Source organism: Protopterus annectens, chromosome 1.part0 (assembly GCF_019279795.1).
Source record: "Protopterus annectens isolate FY-2018-M chromosome 1.part0, PAN1.0, whole genome shotgun sequence".
Taxonomy (NCBI): domain Eukaryota; kingdom Metazoa; phylum Chordata; order Ceratodontiformes; family Protopteridae; genus Protopterus; species Protopterus annectens.
The window spans coordinates 1,965,335,251-1,965,360,961 of record NC_056725.1 but is presented as its reverse complement, the minus strand read 5'-3'; positions in this window follow the sequence as shown (position 1 = coordinate 1,965,360,961).

Genomic DNA, 25,711 nt, shown 5'->3' with positions numbered 1-25,711 from the left:
TACTAGGCTATCTGCCCTAGGGCATGTACAAGCATAGCCAGAGTGTGTTTGGCTACTGCAACCCAGTCAAACCAAAGCACTGTGCATGTGAATAATAGGTCATACAAGATAGCCCATGTACGTTCAGTGTATTGTGCCTCTGTCTAGCAGGGACTCAGAAGATATCCCATGGGTAAACATGCGAACACCCATCCACTTGTCAAGATGTCACCTGTAGGTGGTCAGTGGGTGGCTCTGCCTATGCAAAACCGGGATTACACTCCGGAGTGAGTGGAGGCTTTCTGATAATAATCTATCCCCCCAGCATGTCCTTTTAACATCAGTGCTGAGGTATATGTTCGTGGAGTGTGTAGCAGCAAGGGAGTCAGATATCCTGAGGTGGAGCATGTCCAGTAAGTCTTGGTCAGATATTGCCTTCAACTACAGGCACATAACACATCCATGTAGGTGGTAAGTGACTGAGTAGAGCTGGAGTTACTGTATCAGAACTGTGCAGGGCATCTGTTTGAGTCCCTACATCTGCTTGAACAGTAACATTTGTGATCATTACAGTTGCTGCAGGTGTCAGGTAAGGTACATCCCAAAGGTGGCATAGTAACCAAGCATGGTCGTGAAGAGTATAGGGGCACAATGACCACATGTGACCAACATGTGAAACCATGTGGGATATGGTGGGCTATGTAGACATACTGTCTAACCGCTAAGGCAATAGGATTGTCAAAGGCGAAAGTACAAACAGGTTGTGTCCCCAAATCCGAACATCTACTACTGTATGTAATGGATTACAACCTATGTGGTAATGTGTGGGCATCTTGTCATCCTCAAAGGGGGTGACTATGCAACTAATGGCATGTAGCCATGTGCCATGGCTCAGGCTCCAGTCAACCTATCTCTGTGAGACCCTGTATGAGTATGCATGTGCAAGCAGGAGAGCTGATTATGTCACCCAGTTTGCAGTCATCTGCGAACATGGGCAGCCATATCCCTCCTGTGATAGCCTGTACATCACACAAATATATACTGAACAAGAGAGGTCCCAGGACTGAGCCTTGTGGGATGCCAGGTGTAACTGGTGTATAGTCAGACATGGCACCTGAAACACTGAGCCTGTGGGTGCTCTCCCTGCTCCAGGAAGCAATCCATCATGTCAGATATGTGTCGATATTGATGCTGGTGAGCATATGCATAATGGCCGAGTGGGGTATTGTGTTGAAGGGTTGTGCAAGGTCCAGGCAGGCTGTGTGGACAACCGTCCCAACACTGATGGACCTGGTAACTGTTGAAAGAATATGAACAGGTCTAACAGGCAAGATCTACCCACAACAATGCTGTAATGTGTAGAACCCAGTGTCTGTAGGTTTCCCATGTCTATGTGCATGAGTCCCATTACAATACACTCCATAGCTTTGCAGAACAGGCTAGTTAGCCTTTTAGACCGATATTGTCTGTGATCTGTTGTGGCAGTATTCAGTGGAGCGGGACCACTATTGCTGTACGCCATTCCATGGGTGCATATCCTGCAGTAACTCTTATAAAGAACAGTGACGTAATGTGAGTGCTACGTCTGTCATGAAGGCTGTGCACGACACAGGCCAGGACACCGTCTGGTCCCATTAATGCTGTGTTGTCCGCTGTGGGGAAGGCAGCACTCACCTGTTTACTTGTGATGTCTGGGAGGTTACACTCTGTTGGTATGGACATTACCACCTTAGGGGGGATGGGGGACACACATCTGCACTGAACCTGTTTGCCAGGATGATGGCAATGTCAGTGGGTTCAGGGTATGTTTAGTCAGTATGCAGTAACACACAGCATATCAGTGAGTGTCCAGCCAGGTACCTGCATCAACTGAAGAAGGCCTTGTGAGTGTTCGACATGTCTGGTGCAATTGTCCGTTAGAAGCGTGCCTGACATAAATATCTGAGTGACTGTAGCGGTCCGCTAGTACAGATCACAGATGCCTTCCCTGTCTGGGATTGTGCTCTATCATGTAGTAGCTTCCTCCATTAGTTGTAAGGCGTATTAATGGCTGGGCTCTACCAGACAGGTCCACTGCCATTGGAGGAGTGAGTCCAGTTGTTATTTTGGATGTAACAATCCATGCGATCCACTAGGTGTCCATAGAATGTGTATGTAAAGGATTCAGCAGTCTGAGCCATACTTACCACTGACCCAGGGTCTCTGATTGATACCACCGTGGTTTGGAGGAGTGTGACATTTGCTTTTGGGAAGTTCACCAAGATTACCCAGGATGGGTGTGGGGACGGCATATGGATGACCAGTGAGATAAAGTATGTTCTGCCCTTACCAATGAGGGGTATATCGCAGGTGTGGAACATAGAGTCCCCATGTCAGTGATGATCATGTCCAATATGTTGTCCCCTCTTGTGGGTGTGGTGACCAGTTGTGCCATAGCATATGAGTTTAGAAATAGTAGCAACTGTTGGGCGAGGGTGTTGGGGCCTGAGTACTATCTACAGTCAATGTGTGGGTATTTGATGTCACCCAATATAATGGTGTTTGGGGAGACCTTCATATTGTCCAATGTTCCCAGGAAAGCTGAGTGAGGTTGCTGTGTTGGGGAGTGTGGTTTGTAGCAGGCAACAAACCAAAAGGCAGATTTGCACAATGTTAGGTGCATATGTATGGTTTGCATTGTGCAGTGCTACCAACCCGGAGATATGTGTATCTGTGATGTATATGGATACTCCCCCTATTTGTGTTGGCCATTCCGAGTTATGTGGTCAGAAAACATGGTACAAAATACAACCAGGTAGTGCTGGTGTGCATGTGGGAGCCTCAACCATGTGTCTGTTAGTGCACAGATATTGCTATCCTCCATACTGAGGAGATTCCTGAGTGGGCGCAATTTGAGGGTAAGACATCTGGTGTTGAGCAGCATTACCCTCAGTGTCGTGTACTCTGTAATGTGTATGGAGGTGGTTCTGTCCTTTGAGCTCTGTTTAAATAGGGCAGTATGGTGGCAGCAAGTGCCCTAGCCAGTATTCAAAAGTCCAAGGGTGACAGGTGCAAGCTGTCCATAGGGAAGCTACATGGCATGTCGAGCATGTCACCCCAGGGTGACAAACACTGTATCCCCTTTGAATAACACCAATATGTTAGCCAACTGTTAAACGTGATCAGTTTGTTGGTATACTGTGACATCATACTTGGTGAGTGTAAGATGCTAGACAAGGTCAGGGTAATACTGGGCTGAACTACATGATCACAGAGTTCCTCTATGTTCCATGTCATGTGGTCCAGGGAGGAACGTCTGAGGTTGTATGCAACAGCATGGACAATGATGGAGCCAGTCCTGAACCTGCTTTGGAGTGATCTGAGTGCATGTGTTATGTGGCAGATCCTGGCATCTGAGAGACAGCTCAAAGTGACTATTCCCCTGTCTGGCCTGGTGAGTGGGACGATAATGTGTTTGACATTGTCACCTATAACAAGTGTATCAGGTGTGTTGTTTAGCCCAAAGGGCAGTGACTGTGTGGCACACTGACATTGGGAACTGTGTGACATGTGGGCATTGTGGTGGGGTAGCAGTTGTATGTGTGTCTGCTTTGGAGGTCTCTGCTGCTTAGGCAGAGTGTATGTAGAGCCTCCGAATATGTGTATGTGTGATAATGTGGTTTGTTTGCTGTCACTATCGGTGTATTTGAGACTGATATGTGGTGTGTGTGGTCACCCTCACCACCTGATAGACTATGCCAGTCATGGGTCGAGAGAGCTCAGCGTCCTGTATGTCAATATTGTTACATCTCCCACATATATGTGAATGTGATGTGAAGAGGAGAGGGTTGTCTGTGTACATGAGGCAGATGTGACATTGTGTCATAACCACAATATTCACTAGCTGGACTGGAGAGTACACATGAAACCGACCCCTGGACATGCCAGTGTATTATGATGACATACTCTGTAGCCTGATCACAAAGTATCAGTAGGGTGTTAAGTGTGTAAAAGAATATAACCGGGATTAGTGCTCAGGTCAGTCGGTGTTTTGTAAAGAGTAGCTGAGAAGGAGTCCAGACTGAGAATCATGACATGTCCTTCAGCTATGTAATAAATAGTAATGTACACGCATATATGTGCTGAGTCAGGGACAACTGTACCTTACTGATATTGCCGACATCCTGTCAGACAGGCCCATGTATACATACCCAACCCCAGTGATGATAGTCCCTGACATCATACCAGGAGATATCATGTGTAGAATGGCTGAACATCTCCCCCCAAAGCCAAAAGCATGGCAGCAATTGGATTACATTGTTTCCCAATATGTGTCATGCATGCACTACAGAACAAAAAGACCCTGCACCTGAACAGTCTGTTGAGCCTCACCCACTCCACAGCATCTGGAACCGTTGAATGTGTTACAGCAACATATGGCACTCCCCACATGTGTGGGTGCACAACACACCATGGGAAGTATAGTCCAGTAAGCCTATAAAGTCTGATCTGCAAGGCCATGGAGTGCATCATGGCAGAAGTCATAAACAGAGCTATTGGAAACCGACAAACACACAACCCTACCAACTGTGGAATGTTCATGTGCAGATCATGGTTCCCAAGCATGCTACACCATTTGCAAGGCAGCCACCCAAGACACACATCATAGAACAGAGCTACACATGTCCCACATAGACTTTGAACAGCTCTTCATCAACATCACAGACACATGTCGTATCCACAAAACCAACAATCTGTGCATAGATATGTGTTGACATATGAAGGGATGGCAATGTGTCCACAGATAGATCACACAAGGTGAGACTCACGGGGTCCTGTACAAGCTGTTAATACCTGCTGACCTACATGGATCATTCCTGGGATTGCATAAAAATGTATACACACATTATCGTGTCCAGTCTGATTATGTCATCATCCTACAGATATACCAGGAGAACAGAAACCACCCAGTAAAGTATATAGCGCGCCTTGTTAATGCGTATTTCTCTAATGTCATAACATAGTCAAGTAGGGATTTGAGTCTTGCAAATGCCAAGTGGGGGGGTGCGTGTATGTGTATGATTTCCTTTAAGAAGAGTAGCCCTTTTGGAGACTGGGAAAACACATTAAAAGAGGTACATCCCTCTTTGGAAAGTCTGATGATGTCAGCATCCTACAAATATTCAAGGAGGAGAGCAACCACCCAGTAATGCATATAGCTCGCTGTGTTAATGCGTATCTCTCTAGCATCATAACATAGTTAGGTAGGGGTTGGAGTTCTTTAAACGCCAAGTGTGTGTGTGGTGGGGGGGGGGGGTTGTATGTGTGTGATTTCCTTTGAGAGGAGTAGCCTTTTTGGAGACTGGGAAAACACATTAAAAGAGGTACATCCCTCTTCGGAAAGTCTGATGTCAGCATCCTACAAATATTCAAGGGGAAAAACACCCACCCAGTAAAGCATAGAGAGCACTGTATTAATGCGTATCTCTCCAGTATCATAACATAGTTAGGTAGGGGTTTGAGTCCTGCAAATGCCAAGTGTGTGTTGGGGGGGGGGTGTGTATGTGTGTGATTTCCTTTGAGAGAAGTAGCCTTTTTGGAGACTGGGAAAACACATTAAGAGAAGTACATCCCCCTTTGGAAAGTTCAATGATGTCAGCATCCTACAAATGTTCAAGGAGAACAGAAACCACACAATATTTCATATAGTGCGCCATGTTAATGCATATCTCTCTAGTATCATAACATAGTTAGGTAGGAGTTTGAGTCCTACAAATGCTGAGTGTGTGTGCGTGTATGTGTGCAACAGGTGGTCAATGCATTGTGGATTTTGCTTTTACTACGGTATGACATATGTTTCAAACAGTATGTGCATTGCACACATCGGGTATCTGCATGTCAAATAAATTTGTGTACATGTGACCTCAGTCAGTACATAGGTGTGAAGCCTGCATACTACATGAATACATTTGTAACCTTAGACAGATTGTGCAGCTGCTTCTCAGATCATAGGTCACATATGTATGTATGCATCAAGCCCGGCCAATGTAGTGATCAGTGGCCAAGGGCATCTCTGCCACACACACCCATGACACGTACTATAGAGTACTGTGAGTGAGGGTAATTGCTGGGGTATGTCAGACATGTTCATACACAACAACGACTGGCAATAATGGACAGTCATTATAGGTGTGCACCAGCCCTGTGGATATGCATGCAGGCCCCTAATGTGTTATGTGAAACACCAAGGGACCCCACAATACCTATGGATATGTGGATACCAAGGAACAGATGACATAACATGTGTCTCTCTGTACACATTGGTACCCAACATACATGTTCAGGGCTACCACCTATGTGGTACTGTCGGGATAGTATGTATAGTAAATGTGGATGACTATGCCATAGACTGCGTACTGCTATACAGCATGTATTGGACAACAGGTATCTGTCTGTATGATACCCTTGTGTAGGATATGCATTTCAACCGGGGAATGCAGTGTAGGCCAATGCATGCATTTCCAGATGTGGATGGACATATCCCTAGTGTGTTTACATGTACCTAAGAGGGCTATATGCCACACAGGTGTGGTCCCAGGAACGTGTGGCAGTCAATACCTCTGGTTACTGTTATAGTATAGTACTGGAAGGATCCAACTGTTACTGAGTTCCCTACAACTGTGAGTCATTTGTCAGGACATCATCTAATGATTGGTTATAGTCATGCTGTTGAGGTGGTGTATACTACCAGACTGCAGATCATTGACAGATATCAACGGTATCACCCACAGCATAGTGCCAAACCATGTCATACACACATGTGTACCCCTGTTAGTACATATCTGTAGTAGAATGCATATTGGCCATCAAAAGATACCATGAGATGTTAACAATGTATAGAACAGGGTATGTCACACATCCCACGTGTCCACTATGCACGTGCATGCAGACAGTGTGCATACACCATGTTCACAGATGTACACCCGCTAATTTGTAATGCACACATCACACATGTACTGTCCACTCACTAACACATGCTGGCAACACTGTACACTTCAGCCAAGTGGCACATGGGTGGACAATACATACTCAGACCTAGCACTGCTGTAAACAATGCTACAATGGCTATCAGAGCTGTGATGCATAATGCCCGCTCAGATATACCTACAAGGATATCAGTACACTTTCCTGTTGGCAACTTGCTACTATTACTACACTGCTATAATGTCACCCTGTGCATCAGAACCATGTTAGCCTATTCCTGCATCAATATGACAGGTGACAGGAGGTGGCACAGGTGTCATCATATTCACAGGGTGTGTTGTAGGTTTGCCAGAGCCTGACATTGACCCATCCAATCGGCATGTGTGTGTGTGTGTGTGTGTGTGTGTGTGTGTGTGTGTGTGTGTGTGTGTGTGTGTTTGTGTGTGTGTGAGGGACAACAATATTGCATGGGTCAATGTTGACGTAATGTGTGTGTGTGTATGTGTGAGCCTTAGTTGTATGGTAAATGTGTGTGTCTGCATGCACACAACTCCACCATGTGGCTGCCATATACGGGCGATTGTGGGACAGCCACAGATTGTACCTGCTAGGCCGTACAGATCACTGTCTCTGGCCATGGCCAAAGAACCTGTACCTAGCAGGGGTGCTATGGGCAGTATCGGGTACCAACCCTGACTGGGTGCTATCATCAGAGGCAGAGATATGATGACTGGACCCATGTCCCTGCTGGGATTGTCCAGCGCCACGTGCACGTGGTCTAGTAGGACGGTCAATGGACAGGCCAGCCCCAGCATTGTTGGGGCTGGTACTGCCGCTACGGGAGCAGCTGTAATTGTGGTCCACCAGCAATGACTGCCAGCTGATGCTGTTGCTGACATGCATCTGCGTTGGCTTCTCATCCATCCCGCATGGTCCTGGCTCATATCTAACACATTGTGGAGGACATCTAATGTCTCCCTCCAATGGCTATCAATGACCTCGGTGTAATTCAGGATGGCACCAGCAAGGTCACTGATGCTGTTATTGATAGCGTGTAATGGGCCCTCTGCGCCCTTAGTCCCTGTCGGATGTACCATTCCATATGTGCCTGTGCCTGCATTACAGACCAGAACATACTGGAGGTTGTAATACCTCCAGGGCACATCTGCCAGAGGCAATACGACCAGTGGTGCTCCCCCAAGAACCCCTGGACATCCGCCTATATGGTACCGTTCCGGTAATCCGGCTATGGCTGCTGTGAGGGGATGCACGTGCCATAGGTACCACACTCTCCTGGTCAATGCCAACTGTATGCTGTCCCTCAGCTATGGCCATTGGTGACGAGGGATGTATTGTCAGTATGAGTGCGAGCATAGATGGGGTTGACCGCTGTGTACTGTCGATTGGTGGACCAACGGCAGACCCTGTCAGACCTTCCTGTGCCACAATACATGTCTCATCATCTGCACTATTAATGGAGGTGACATCAGGTTCCCTGCTGCATTCAGCCACCCCTAACTCAGCACCTGTGGAAGGAAGACAGGAAACGCACTTTACAATCTGTACATGATGTTAGCAGACATGCACACATGCACACATGAACACATGCACACATGAACACATGCACACATGCACACATGCACACATGCACAGAAATACACTGCTCTCCATAGCACACACACACACACACACACACACACACACACACACACACACACACACACACACACACCAGCAATCCAACACATACACAATAGTGGGTGATGGTGGGTGACAGTATCACAAGGCAAACAGTCACCACACACGTGTCAGCATGCAGACCATGTGTTGCTCAACACCATGCAGTGCAAGTGTAGACTGCCCTATCTAATGACATTATACATGGCTTTGATGCATGTGTGTAGTTGTTCAGTGACTGGCTACACCCTGGAACACAATGTGTACATGGACACAACATTGCTGTGCAAGTATTATCTGCTCTGCAATGTCATGTGCACCATCACTCAATGGTATACATACCATGGCTGCATGTGTTATCTGTGTGACACATAGATTGCCATGTCTGATGACAGTGTCTGTGTACATAGCACATAATAGTGGGCACAGGTGTAGCAAATGCATGCAATGTACAGACATGGGATGAGTGGTGCATGTACACGTGAAAGAATCCCAATGCACAACATGGACATTGTACAATGGTTATGGTGAATGTGAGACATATTGCAGATATGTCGGTGCCAGCCATGACATGGCATGCTACACGACTGCAACATTAAACACCACACATACCCAATGTGTGTCATGTGACCTATACACCCGATAGCATTCCAGGACATATATGTGACTCTTTGTACAGATGGTGACTGCTGTGCAAAATGTGTATACTAGCATATGTAAGCACACACTCACAACATGCTATGCATGGTGTGTATAGGTGCATATGTTTGCACACACAGAACAATGAGGTGCACAGCAAAGACTGCTATGTGTAGTACTGTGGTCACTGTAACCAGATGGGGTGTAGTACCATGTGCAATCATCATAATGCATCTTGTGGTCACTCATGGCTACTACTGTGTGACAGACCACCACCTAGCATGCTGTACCTGAACTGAAGTGCCGTGGATATGTTCACTATTACACAGCCACTTTGTACATTGGTGTATGAGGTGCCCTGTAGGGAGCATTGCCTAACATGACTGTGTTATGTGCTGAAGCGTGTTGCACAGCCCCATGATAGGCATCTACCCCTGAGGTACATCATGTGTGTGTGGATGACATGTGGGATATTGAAGTGTGACCTTACAGTGGGTGTGTGGTTACTCCATATGTAGCATGACTTTGTGTACTGCATGTGATAAATGTGTTATGTTGTGTACAGGTGTTGCAACTATGCCTATCCAATGTGCAGTACGGGGTTGCCACAACTGTTTGTCATGATCTGTGTATTGCATGTCATTGAGGCAGCTACTGACATTACTGAGCTGTGCAACGTTTCACAGCAAACATGCATGGCATGCATTATGCGTAGGTGTGTTACGTGTACATGGCCTACACCTCACCTATGACATGCATATTTCATTACCAACATTGCAGGAATAACACACTAACCAGCATGGATTGGCTGCCCTGCCATCACACCAGAGGGACCTACGAGAATATGAGAGGGTTCGTCAGTGGCCACAACTGCATTGCAGCAACAGTCAACAGTCACAGGTGTAGAGATATTATTCAAACTATCTGTATTGCACAACACTAGGCAGCAGAACTGCTAAACACACAGTACACATCTCACATAGACATAATCTAACAATACAGTTAACTGTAGTCTACAGATAGGGCATGTTACCTGCTTGGTCCAGGTGGATGTGCTGGGTGGCTGTGGCCTCCATTACAACACATGTCAGAGGTTGATGTAGCTGTTGTCCAGCAGCTCCTCCACTTTGGTGAGGGGGGGATGAATGGCCACCTCACCACCTGTGGCAAGCTGCTGTCTTTGGATATCAGACGCACGCCACCGGAATTGTCTAATTAAATCACTGCAGTGATGGTGTATCTGCTCATATGTCCGGTTATGCATGCCTGTGTCATTTAGCAACGAACAAGTTCCTGCCACAGTGCAGTCTGCTCCTGCTGGTGCTGGCTGCTTCTGGAGAACAGCATTGTGTACCACTGCAATAGGCTGTCAAGTATCACCTCTTCCTCATCCGCTGTGTACGCTGGGTTGCATTGGTGGGCCATCTGGTTGAAAAAGATATGAACAATATGTGTGACATTGTCCTGTGGCACACTTTACACCTTTACCCACAGATATCACTTTACTGACATGTATACCACCCTATTGTCTGTCAGAGGTTACACACGTTCAATACCACTTATTAGTTCTCAGGCCACAACTAACTAACACTGCCTGGCAGACTCTATATATCACACCACTATACAACAGTACCTGACACACTGTTTGTGACACATTGCACAACCTCAAGACAGGGGTGTATATCACACCAATGCACAAACAGAGATGTCATCCATTGCAATGGATGTAAAGTACAGGTACAGTAGTACCAATCAACCACCCTAGTCATTGATGCCATACCCTGCCTAACATATGTGTCCAGTTGTTACTATAGGTGGCATACTGTTGTAACAGACTATATATGTTGCTGGATACACACGTTTATCCTGTAAGAAAGATATGATTGCGGCCATTGTACAGGCATAATCACACACACATCAGGCAAACATACAACGCAACACTGTATGCCAACACAGATGAGCATTACCTGTGTACCATACGGTACTGTGTGCCACTACTTACACACCCTTATGCCTGCATTCTGTCCTCTGTGCAGACTACAGGAAACACACATGACAGTGTTTCCAAGCAATGTGAACACACACCATACTGTGCTGTTTAGGCTTACATCTTCAGGTAGTACTATAGTTCATATTGGTGATGGATTCACCAGCAGTACCACTCACTAAGCATACATGTATTGCTTTAGCCTACAATGAGACACCACATTTGTCAATGGAGAACTATGTCACATCATATGCCGTACTTCTAGGTCTGCCTAACAGTACATTACACATCAATTGCTGTCCTCACAGCTAGGATAGGCACTACCATGACAGATACAACATCACACTAAGCTATCACACCTTTACAGACCTTGCACACAATCAGCGTTACACTTATTCAATCTCACATAGCAGCTATTGCATTAATTACATGTGTGAGTACATAGTGTCATAGGTAGGTAATATGCTATTGGCCCTAGGGCCTACGGCAGCCTAGCCATATGCTACCCTGGCCTTTGATGCACATGTACTTTGATTTCACTTGCCCCTGCCAACCTGAACCACAGAGGTGTGTCCTGGGGTGTATTACCAATCTCCCACACAATCATCAGGGGTATTTATAACAACTGCTAAGGAGGAGCCTTGTTTGCTATTGCTATGTGGTCTATTCCAGTGTATGGCATATCTCTGAGATGGGAACCTATCCCTCCAGCATGTGCTGTTTAGTGAGCTGACAAGGTTTAGGGCCCTAGAGATTTTATCCCAGAGGGATTGTGATATGTTGCCATGGTGGTTGTCACCCAGCTATGGGTGTGACATACCTCTGTATGTCCGGCAGAGGTCACCTCTGTGTGGCCACTATGCAATACAGTGTAGTTGTGGTTTTGTGAGTCAGTCTCCATAGGGCATCTGTTTGCGGCCAGTATTACCCTTTGGGAGGTCTGTCTGTGGCCTGTTCACCTGGTGTAGTTGTCATGTGAAGTACATATCACACAGGGCATTGTGATGAGTAGAGGGGAACTCTACCCTATACTTCCATAGATGACACACCTGTTGTCATGACACATACCACACAAACAGATTACAGGTGTAGTGTGGCACTGTCTTGATCAAAGCGGAGGCTACTGCCACCTGTGTCCCATGTTCCCTTATCACACCTTCACTGTTAGGTAGATCTCTACCTATGAGTAGTTAATGGGTACACTGTTTTGGGAAGGAGGAATGGTACTGCAGTATCAACACTTGTCTACAGTTCATGCCTTGGTCACCACACACACCTGTTGCGGTACATATGACCCCGTGTCTCTCTGTCTCTCTCTCTGTCACTATATATATATATATATATATATATATATATATACATACACATACACATACACATCCATTGCTGTATACATAGATGTACATATAGGCACATGTACAGTCCACCTTTCATGGTGGGGATATCACTTATGTGACAGTTGTGGGATGTACAGGTATGTGATTAAATTGCACAGTGTTGTGCAGAATGCATGTGGGTGTCCTCAGCCCTTGTAGCATTAGCAGGCCTCACTGGCTGTAACACAGCAGATCTGACAAATCTGTCCCACAGCATTTAACCACCACATGACATATATCAACTCTACCATAGCTGGCCTTAGGCATAGGCCAACTGGGCAGCCGCCTAGGGCGCCGCTCTAGCAGGAGTGCTTTTCCACTATTTATGTGGTGTAGTAAGACAAGAATGGGGGCACCAGGAAGTGTGGTAGGGGGCGCCGTGGAGCCCTTTTGCCTAGGGCACCAGTTGATCTAAGACTGCTCCTGCACACTGCATGCTGTTTTTTAGGCCACACACTATGACCTACATGGATATATGCACATATCAACCTTCACCGACAGATACTTGTCCACCCTTCACTAACAGTTGCAGTATGTCCCTTGCCCTATGCACATGTGCAGATACAGATAGATACATACTGCTGCCACACATGGATGATTTGCAGTGTGGTGTAGAGTACTTTTCAGGAACATCTACAACATGCCAACACATACATGTGAGTTACAAAGCTTACCTTTGTATTTCCCTGCTCCGTGTGTTACGGTTTTGTAGTTTTTTTTTATTGGTGGTTTGTTTTGGGTTTTTGCCCTCTATTTAACTTTCTGTCTCAGTTTCTCACTCTGTTCTGTCTCTGTCTCAGTCTGTGTCTGTGTCCATGTCTCTCTCTCTCTCACTCTCTATCTCACAGCACCTGCAATGATATAATTGCATGTGTGGACTGCAGGTACAGCCTGCTTTTCTAGGTATCTGCACTTGTGCATGAGACAGCCTCTGCATCATTTGCTGCCCACCATTCAGTAATTGCATGCAGCCTGCTGTTTGGTGATTGCATTACTCACAGTGATTGTAGCCCACTGGTATAAAATGCTAGGTTAGGTAGGCGTAGCCCTTTCAGATTTCCAAGGTGGGGCCCATGTTTGTTTGCTCTGGACACTGTTGTGTCAGTCTGAAGGTTAGTATATGTCTCTTATCTGATGCTAGGTTTGTAGCCAGTTATATGCATGTTGTACTCAAACCTGAATGTTGCTGCTTGCAGTACACACATCTCAGTGTAGACATGTACGCACCCCTCCAAATGCTAACACAGGATACATGGGAGTATGTACTTTTTCTCACTTACACAATTAACTGCCATACAAATGTGGTTATTGCACTGTATTCCTGTGGCCAGTATTTATCCTGGTCTGATACTGTGTGGTGTCTGTAAGGTGCTATTGTAACATTATTCCCTACTAGGATGGCTGGTTCTCCTTTCACAGTCATGTCATGCAATTCCACAACCACTGCTGGTAAAGACCCACAGAAAAGGATTTGTTATACCATTCCTAATTTCCATTTACATTCCCTCATTGTAATGCATGATATATTTATTTCAGAACCAAGTTATTTGTATATTTGCTGTGGCTTAGTGGTAATTCATGCAGTCTATTGTGTCAATGGTTTGGGGTTCGAGACTGGCAGAGGTTTTTTCTTTTGCTGCTCAGCAGAACAAGGGACCTGCCATAGAGTAACTAAGGCACTTTTAAGCAGTTGTAAGCAGGTTTGCATGATGCTTAGCAATGCTTAGCTAAGCGTACACATGCGCACACTTGCTTAAACCTGCTTACTACCGCTTAAAAGTGCTTACTCCCGCTAACCCCCATGCTAATTTCTTTTAAAGAAAAGAAAATGGGGAGATAGGAAAGTGGTGAAAAAGGGGACATAAAGAGGTACAGACAGTAGGTAAACAAGCTCGGGATGTGCAGGACGGGTGCAAGGAAGGTCCATAGCTGCCCATTTCTTTAACAGCAACAGCTGTGCATATGCAATGAATTTGGAGTGAAATTTGAAACCTTCCACCCCTGGGAGAGGGGTGAGGACAACAAAGTATGTTGTACTGCCAATTCTAATTATTAGCTTACATGCAAAATGGGCAGCTATGTATGGGGCGTAATTTTTTTGTGGGTACAGATTGCCCTTTTTTTTGTTTCAGGTGAGAGTGGAAAGTGAGGTAGAGGAAGTAGGTATATCCGGGGAGGTAGGTTGGGAAGGTAAACAGACAAGACAGACAAGATGCATACAGGGGCGGTGTATGACTCATGGGGTGGGTGAACACAATTGACGGGGCCGGATGTTTGGAAATCGCAAGCCCATGAGCCCACAGATGGTAACAGTGGAACTGAGATCCCCACCCATGGGCAGTCACCACTGAACCTTCACAGCCACGAGGGTGGCTGTGCTGGCAGCTGCGTAGGATGGGCAAGCTCACCCATGAGACATGTCACTCTCGCCTCAAGCTGGCATAGGGGATCTGTGACTGAATGCTGGATCTCCCTATGCACCACAACCTGGACCCTTCGAAGGGTGACAGGTGGCCCTTCTCCACCCACGCTTGCACGGGGGCGATGAGCCCCATCCCCTGCAGTGCTTCCACCCGAAGGTGGAACAGGACCAACCGAGGAGGAGAGCCCGGGCTGGGCACCAGACCTGCTGGTGCCAGGTGCACTCACCATCTGAGGAGGGACAGGTGGGTCCGCTGGGACCAGCCTTCCCATATGTTCTGTGATTAGGTGTGTTTAATTACATCATAAGCAAAACAGCATTCCAGATTAGTTGAAACAGCATGCAGTAATATTCCCATTAACCCAACACACCAAGGTTACAACAGTTGAACAGCAAGCATAACCTATGCATATATTGAACCACAGTGGATATTCCAACAGCATGCAGGGATGTTTGATAGCAACAGGCCACCATGATTGTGGTGTTTAAACAGGGCACATGCATCAACGCGAATGCAAATATTTATAGAACAATAGGACATATGTCCCAACAAATATTTAAGATTACACATACCCATTGAGGTGTGGAATTGCATGGTTTATGCACATACAGTAGAGTGTAGAAAAAACTTGGTTAACATCTTATAATTACCTTTTTGTCTACACTACATTCCTAGTGACTGCAGGTGTATATCCCCTACATGTATTATTACACTTGCCACCATACATTAGGTTGTGTAATGAGTTTGGCTAGTTCAATATATGCCTGACCTATATCTGACATACTAACTGTCCAGGATGCAGATGTTACTGCTATATATTTCTTGATTGCATTTATATTTCTTTATCTCATATCTGGGATGTTTTCACATGACATTTTCACTTCGATTTGTACAGAACCCTGCATTTCTTGACACACACTCACATTTCTGGGGAAAAATAACATGCTACACGTGTGCCAGATTTACTTATTCATGCCAGACAGTAACTCACTGTTGTGGACTGTATATATGTTTTACAGCTACTAGCACTTCCATCACCCACTTTATATAGGACTGCACAACTCTGGGTTGCCAGCACCTTTTCAAACAGTACTGTTTGTATAATGCAAGGGTACAACAACATTTCAAACTCTGTGACACAGACACACTCCGGGTTTTAGACCTTTATTAATGACATTACACACTTTTCCACAGGCTCACTCCTTTATTTGTTTTAACGGTGTATATGGCAGACATGTTCAAGACATATTATACCTTCATTAATGGGTTAGAACACTCTTTTTTCAGGCTCACTCACTTATTTTATATGACAGTGCCTGCAGAGATATTATTCCAGACATATGTTACCTTTCTTAATGGGTTACTGCACTCTTTTTCTGCCTCTCTGATGTTTTTATCTGACAGTACATGCAGAGGACTTATTCAGGCAATTTTATGGCTGTATTATTGGACTACAACACTTTCTTTCATGCTCTCTCCCATATTTTATATAACAATACATGCAGAATAATTACTAACCTGCCTGGTGGAGCAGCTTTAGCAGCCTATCAGCATAGGCTTGCTGATTCATAGCATGGTCACATGCACTGCATTCCATGGCTACACTCAGTTGTGGGGCATCCCGCATCCCATGGGCCTCCTGTATCCATTGGTTCAGGGCGGTCCTGCTTTGGTCTCTTCAGGTCTGCATGGTGGTGATGGACTTGCTCACCAGTCCGAGGAATGCCTGTGGCACTGGTGAGGTCATGAGCTAACTGGTTCCAAGCCTTTGCCTTGTACGCCGTCCATTGGAACTGGCCCTGCAGGAGTCTTGACTCATGACGGTGGACAAGGAGCCAAACCATGTATTTCGACTCCTCGATGCCCCAACATTGCGCTCGGAAGCGTGTTCCCTCTCTGACACCAGACATTCTAACTGCAGTTGTGAGCTACAATCAGTTATGGCGTGTATTCCAGCCTGTGGGGCTTAATATGCACATTTCCCACACTTTTTTGTGATTGGCCATTTTGTAAACTTCTCGGCTGACTGTAGACCTGCTTAGTAATGGTTAAACTACCATTAGTAATTATATGAATGTTAACAGTGGCTGTTTCTCCTATGTTGTCATGGCTTAGTGGATCTGTACTTTGTTTCTGACGTACTGAGTCCTGGGTTCGAACCTAGTCATTCATTTTATTTTCATACTGTCCAGACAGGCTAGGGGGTGTGGCTGCATTTAAGCAACTTTGCTCTATGTTGGTCCTCGGTGCCCTACGGTGCCCTAGTTGGCACGGTGCGCACATCCATGCAAACACATTGCGCGGGGTAAAGCGCTGTTAAACTATGGGCAACTCTATTGCGCTGGGTAAAGCACTATTGAACTATGGGCAACTCTATTGCACTGGGTGAAGCACTGCTTAACTGCAGGCAATTTTATATCGGGATCCTTTAAAATATTTATTTTGTTCACTGATACATTGGCCATTTCACTGCTTTTTAGTTATGTTTAAACATATATGTTAGGTATTATTCCATATACTGATTTTAAAAACTAAATACGAAAGGGAGTGGTGGGACTGGAACCATGAATGCCTCTTCTTTGTGTGAATGCTCTACCATTACGCTATTGCTATTTGGTGTGATTTGCATAAACATTCTTTCTTATGCTATTCCATGTCAGAATTGCTAACTGCAGCTAAGCAATGGGCACACCCGCGCACACACGCGCAACTACTGGCAGCTATTTTGGGAATTTAAAAAAAAATTATGTTATGCGTTTTAGAACTGTGATGGGGGTTTACAATATCAGACAATGAGATGTTGGGTGCAGGGACATTTGAGCAGACTCATTCTTGTTTATTTGCTTTTATTTTAAACACTTGCAGGGGCGTGGAAATTTAGACTGCTTGGCAGTCAGACACGCCCCCTGCTTTCTTACATGGTCCGTGTAAGACTTACGGTTGAGTCAGCATGCCCTCATGCATATTCATGGCATGCTGATGTCATACCTTTCAACTGCAGCCTCCGAGTAAGACTTATTAAGTCTTAAACCGAGGATTCATGAATCCGGGGGTCCAGCTTTTTCATTTTTCTTTTTGAAAGCTAGCTCTTTTTGCCGTGCTTTTATTATTAAAATGAAACTATTACCAAATGTGTTATTTTTGTCATGTTTACCTGCATTATAAATCTCAGGGGTTAACATAGGTGGAAATGTGTGTTTCTTTTAGGCAAAATTTTGTCTACAATATTATTTAATTTAATTAAATTATAACTTCTGGAATAAAACATATTTTAATCTCAACAACACATTGTGAAAATACTTGTTTATCCTCAGTCAAATGAGATAGTCTAATCATCGCACCATGTGAAATATGATTTTCATATGAAATTGATGTGCACTAGAAAAGTGCAAATAGTTATTAACAAAACAAGGTTTCTAAATTATACTAGTATAAAATCTATCTTCAACTAAATCACTTGTAACTTTTACATCTAAAAATAACAGACAATGCTATAGAACCTACAGTATAGGTCCAAAAGTTAGTTCTGTGATTTAATAGGGAAACAAAATCATGTACTTCATCTATAGACCCACCCTACATAAAAAATAAGTCTTTCAGAAAACTTTTGTAAAATAAGACTCAGAGAAGAATGTAATCTGAGGAAAAATATTGGTATCCCACAATCCTGGTAACAAACTGGCAAATGAGGGAGCAACAGCAACTCCCATGGCCATTCCCTTAAACTGCTGATAGTTCCATTAAATTCAAAAATATTATTTTCTAATATAGCTGGACTACTAAAACATAATAAACACAATAATATCTTCATTATTGCTCTATATATCTCTCCTGGTAACAATATCTCTACCCTTGAAGGCATTCTCCTATGTGCATCTACTGAAATTAACTACGAAACCTATATTCTATGTGATGTAAATATTGTCTGGAATAAAGTTAACAATCCCTCTCCCTCCCTATCCATTAACCTATATAATTTCACTCAGATGATTCTTCACATCACCTGACAAAACAAAACTACCCCCCCCCGGATCCACTATTGATTGGATCCTAATCTCTGACCCAAATAAAATAACTAACTATGGCACAATTCTAGACTCCATCAGTGACGACCTCCCAGCTTTCATTCATTGCGCAACTACCTCTTCACCTCATCAGCATAAATACATTCTCACTCGTAACCTCAGTAACTTCAACCCCATAACTTTTTTTAACATGTCCAAACAAATGGACTGGCAAATTCTAAACACCCTTCCTCTTGACAGTGCTATAGACTACTTCAACTCTATCTTCCTAGACACTCTAAACCTCTTGCCCCACTAAGTAACAAAAGGATAAAGAATAATACAGCTTCCTGGCTAACCAAACATACAAAACAAATTATGCTCCAAAGGGACAAATTATGGAAGCTTTACCAAAACAACAAATTGCCCAATACCCTGCTCCAATACAAACAACTTCACAACCTTGCACAACAGCTAATCACTAAGGACAAAAAAATCGTACAATATCAAGCTCCAGTCTAATAATAATAAAACCCCCAAGAAATTCTGGATTTCAGTAAACTCACTTCTTAATCCCGGCTCCAAGAATAACCCCTGTCCGGACCCAAGTAAATCCGACCTTGAACTAAGCTCTGAATTTAAATCATTTTTCATAGAAACTATTTCTGAACTGACCAAGACATTCCCCAACAATAACCCTCCAGTCCCTCACTCTTCTCCATCTAATTCCCCTAACTGCCATCCCCTCATGTTTGAGCTCAAACCAGTCTCCACTAACTTTATAAAAAAACTGCTTTCCAAACATAGACCATGCTCAAATGCTCCTGACAATATTCCCTCCTCCTTCCTAAAATGTGCTACTGATGGAATAGCTCTCCCAATTAGCATCATTATTAACAGATCCATAAAGGAATCATACATCCCCAAACTCTGGCACTAAGCTTATATTCTTCCTCTTCATAAAGGAGGCAAAAACACCAGCATCTCAAACTTCTGCCCTATTGATCTCCTCTCACCAATCTCCAAAATCCTAGAAAAGTGTATCCACCACCAACTTATGTCTTTTCTTACCCAAAACCATCTTCTAACACTTACCCAACATGGCTTCCGCCCAGACCATAGCACTATAACCACTCTATTTTCATTCCTAGAAACTTTCAATCAAGCCCGAGACTCAGGACACTTGGTTTCTATGGTTTTGCTTGATCTATCTAAAGCATTCGATACTGTTTCCCACAAACACCTTCTTTATCATCTCTCAAACCTCCATCTCTCACAAAACACTTTATCCTGGTTCTCCAGTTACCTATCAGACATATCTCAGGCAGTCAAATGGAAGAACTCCACCTTTTCCTTCTTACTAACCCCCAAATGGCGTACCACAGGGATCCATCCTTGGATCTATGCTTTTTAACATCTTCATCAATAACTTTCACACTGCCATTCCTGATGCTAAAATCATTCAATACACAGATGATTCAACCTTAGTCTGCTCTGCCTCAAACCCCTCTGAACTGCTCAATAAAACCCAAACTGATTTTAAATAACCGAAGAATGGATGTGCCAAAACCACTTCTCTCTCAATGCTAATAAATCAAAAATGTTACCCCCCTCCCACAAAGACTTACTCCTATAACAAAAGTACTTTCAAAGTCCTTAGTCAATCCAATTCACCTATAGAAGTGGTTCCCTCTGCTAAACTGCTCGGCATTACTATTGACGCATATCTCAAGTTTGACATCCACATTCAACAAAATATTAAGAAAATCCACCAAAAACTAGGCATGCTATACAGGAATAATCGCTTTCTCTCAAACTCCACTAGGCAAATTCTGGCCACTACTTATCTTCTTCCCTACTTATTATACGGATCCCCTCTCCTAACCAACCTGTCCACCTCCATCTCCTCTAAACTAGAAAACTGCTATAATAAAATCTCTATATTTGCCACCAAATCCAGAAATTCCACCCATCACTGCCTTATTCTACAATCTCTGAACTGGCTAGAACTCCCAAAGTACCTAAACTACCTCCAACTTACCACTGCACATAGACTTATATTTCACCCTACTAAATGTCCTGCTCTAGCAAATATCCTTCCCCAATACACCCCCAACAGAACACTCAGATCTGAACATCAAAACTTAATTGCTATCTACAAGCCTAAACATCCTGCTGGCCAACTTATCCTCTCTTTCTCTATAGGCAAGAAATGGAATTTCCTTCCTTCCACCCTAGGAACTATACCAAACTCAGATAAATTTAAATCCCAGCTTTTCAAACACCTGCCCACTAAATGGAAATGCACTTTCCATCACCCTACCTAATTTCTATCTAAGTATTTACCCCCATGAGGTTTCCTCACAGGTTCCTAATCTCGCTAAATCTCCTATATTTACTTCACCATGAGTGTGTCTAAGCTCTCCACATTACCGAGAGCTACTTATCACACAACCAAACGGTGTAAATATTGTAAATAGCATCATACTTTAAATAAGTACATGTAAAGTGTTTTCTACCCTTATTTTATTGCTGTGATTTCTTAGAGTGTAGGCTTAAATGTCTCTGTATAATCCTCTGAATAATCCTAAGCTATTTTATTTGACTATGTGTTACTCTGTGCATATTTTGTAACTGTCCTATACTATGTATCTCCCTGTACGTCCTATACTATGTATCACTGTATCTCTTATATTTGTACTGTATTATGTTTACTGGAGCTTTTCTCCCTGGGCCTCCACTGAAAACAGGTCCTTTGGGCACAGTGGACTTCCCCGGTAATCAAACTGGAAATAAATAAATAAATAAATAAATAATATTTCCATCAGTAATCATTAGGTGTTAATTTCAACATTAGACAAACTGGTGTTGTAAGACATATAAAATTCTAAGAAATTGAATCCCTTCACTTGAAATGCTAGTATATAGTGATTTAATATCTAACATGAACAATACATGTCCATGCCCTGTAAATGTATATACTTTCTATGGGCATCCAAAAAAATCACAAGAGTGCTTTATATAATTTGGCATTTGTCTAACTATAGGGTTAAAACAGCATCTAAAAAAGCGAAATATATTTAGTAATATATATTCCCAGGTTTAGGTTTAATAACACTATCAGATGCTGAAACAATAGGCCTAAAAGGCAAGGAATATTTTTTAGTGTGTCATTTGGGAATCCTAAACAATACACCATTTCTAGGAAATTCTGCAAACATAAAGTGAAATAACTCCATTGTAATCTTATCATCAGCTAAGAAATCTAATAAAATGTTATTTATAAAACAATATTTTCAATGAATGTCTGCTAAAGTAACAACTTCATGTTCAGTTTCATTAGCTAACATGTTTTCCATTTCAAACAGAATTATTCTGACATCTAATAACCATTCCACTACCTTTTTCAACCCTCATAAACCTTAGATCCCTTCTCTGTGATAAATCATACATAGCTTGTTGTTCTGCTTTATTTAGCTTAAGCTTTCTTTTTGGTTTAGCATTACAAATGTTATAATATCATTCTCAAGGTATTGTAAGAAGCCTGTATAGTACTTTGCAATGGTGGATTGTCTGTAAATGGCTTTTTAAACAGACAAAGACCACAACCAGGCAAATCTTTCAACAGATGTTGAATATTGAGTTTAAAACTAAATAACTTAAGATCCCCTAAAATATGTCATAAATTAGCACATACAGTTGGGACAAAAGAAAAACCTTTTTGAAGTATTTTCAGTTCTAAACTGTTACATTGTTGATTAGTAAAATTGTAAACATTATCATATACCAAAGTAAATATTTTATTTTTACAGGCACTAACATTCAAATATAATGATTCTTCCCCCATTTGATGATTGTTGTTGACACAGGAAACTAGCTCTGTCCCTCTGGTATTCAAACTTCTGTAGTTGTATTTCTAATGAAAAGGTTGCTGAGGGTGATCCTGGGATATATATTTGCCACCCTCTCAGACCACCTGGGAGTTCCTGAATCCAAAAAAAAAAAAAAACACTATTTTCACTTGTATAGATAATCTCTCCATCCCCAACATCTTAACCATTGTTCAAATCATCTCTATATGAAGGATGTGACATTATTTCCATAACAGAATAGTCATTCTGCCAAAAACTAGAGTTACTCGATGATGCATAAGCAAGTGGAAAAGCCTAACACTTTCCATAAGCTGATTGGTCTCTAATTAATTTCTTCATTTTCCTTTCTATGATAGAAGACTTATGATGGTCAACAGTAACAAACAGACTGTCATATTCTGAAGAAAAGTCAGCATATCTAAAGGAAGAAATAATTTGATGATCAAATTCCACCATTTTTTTATTTAAAGCAATAATGTTCTGATGATTATAATCGAGTAACTTAAGCAAACGTAAACCAATATTAAAGATATCCACACATGTTTCATATAATGGATCAGGAGGTAAAGGACCATTGGAAAACTTATCCACTGTCAGACCCTTAGGTACAATTTTTGTATAATACATTCCTCAGAATAATAATTTTCATACATAAGAGACTGACTTTTAATAAGCATTGTTTCAAAAGCATGCAGAAGGTCTCTGGTAATGGAAGTTTCCATTGCTGTGGTTTCTTTAAAATGACCACCAACACCGGTATCAAACAGATTATTAATAGTGGATAAAAATAACTTAACTTTGTCTGGTGCAATGGATCAGTCATAGTAACTTTAGAATCCCCATTTGTACTCAAATCATGGTCAAGTATAATGGTACGACCATGAGGACTAGAATGATCTTCAGCTGCAGTAAACATATCTCCAACAAATTTATGTTGTAACAAAATTGTGAGAACATAGAAATAGAGGACCAAACTTCTTCAACCATCCACTGTAAATTGACCATGACATTACGTAAATCTTCGAAACAGAATGAATACAGAGAAAAAGCACCAGAAGTTCCTGTTTCATGAGCAGGCATACCCGCAGCTGAATGGTATTTCAACAAAAAACAGTTGACAGGTGAACTGTGAAAAAAATACATTTCAAGGGCAGTCAGAAAACAGGATATTTAAAGTTTTAGGTCAATTTGTTCACAACATTCGCTTGACTTCATTAGAATAAAACAAAAAACAGTATTTAAATACTACAACATTAATTAGTCAATAACACACCATCCTCCTCTAAATTATTAATTATACATTTAAAGTGACCATACTAAACTACTGCATGTTTCATTTATTACTTTTACTAAGTATGCTTATACACATAAGTATATTTAATATTTATAGCAACATGTAATATTCTAGTATGGGCACTTTATCATGCAACAATGAGTAATGGGAAAGGTTCCCAGTGCAAAGTGAATCATTCACAAGAACAGCAGTCTTCAAATTTAAGAAAAATGCACAAATAATCAATGAATAATGAAAAATGGAATTACCCCTTATCATCATTATGCAGCAACCACTCCAGTCCTTACAATAAATACACTTTTACTTGATATATCTTAATAATTGCCTACTGGTTATACATGTCTGCCTCCAACTATATCGTCTCTGCTTGCTTCCTGTTTCCTGCTAGTTCTGCTGTTGATGTCCTTTTCTGATTCTTCAGTTTTTACTGTGAACAACTTACTTTTCTCTAATGTTGCAAAACATGATAACTGCAAGCTGAAAGAAGAAGGTGAACAACTGCGATCCCGAAGTCTAACGTCTTTTCTGTTGAGCAGAATAAAACATGCAAGCCAATCACTTAAAAATAGTGTCTATGGTAACAGTTAAAGTGCCATAGTGAATGGCTTTAGAGTGAAATGAGCAGACCTAGTTATGAGCACCAACATTTATATTTCTCCTGCAGCTGAATAGCAGTATTAGTGTACCACATTGGGAAGCAAATGTCTGCCAGGTTGTTGAGATGCGCAGCATTTAATCACAGCTGGGAAGAAAATGAAGATGTGTCTTGGTGTAGATGCTAGCAACAAAACAATAATTTAATATATTTATATTATCAGTGTGATAACAACAAACAATTACTAATTCTTGGCCAGTGGAGGTAGTTATTTAATGACATGAAAGTGTTTAAATGATGGAGGTCAATGACTGTAGATGCTGCAGGCACACAGGAACGTCATATGGGCATAGTACATTTAGTTGTGTTTTGTATAAAATTTTCAAATGCAAACAAACTACTTTTTTATACTAAATATAGAGATCACACCCAGAGCTACAAATTCAACTTAGTTTATAAGCTGATTATGTAGTATTTGAAGTAAAATATTTAGGTTGTGAGTAAACATGCTCATCACGAGAGTCAAGACAACTCAATTATTTAGGTGAATATTTTCTTCCAGGCTATAGAAAATGTATATTTCCTACTTGGTATACTTGAGTACAATGTAATGAGTTAAGCTACAGAAGAAAATGTAAAAGAAAATGTAGAACTTAGTTTATGCATTCAGACCAATCACAGCTGATTTTAACTTTAAATCTCTTGGTTTAAATTGCAGCAATAGCACTGCTTGAAGAAGACAATCCCCTTTAGCCAACACAGTAATTGGTTAAAAAATACATAAGCTTTACTTTTATAGAATTTGAGTCAATGATCAATGGACAGAAAGTCCAAATCCACCACAAAGATCTAAATTAACAATACATTCAGTATCTTATTCAGTTATGGAAGACATCAGATGA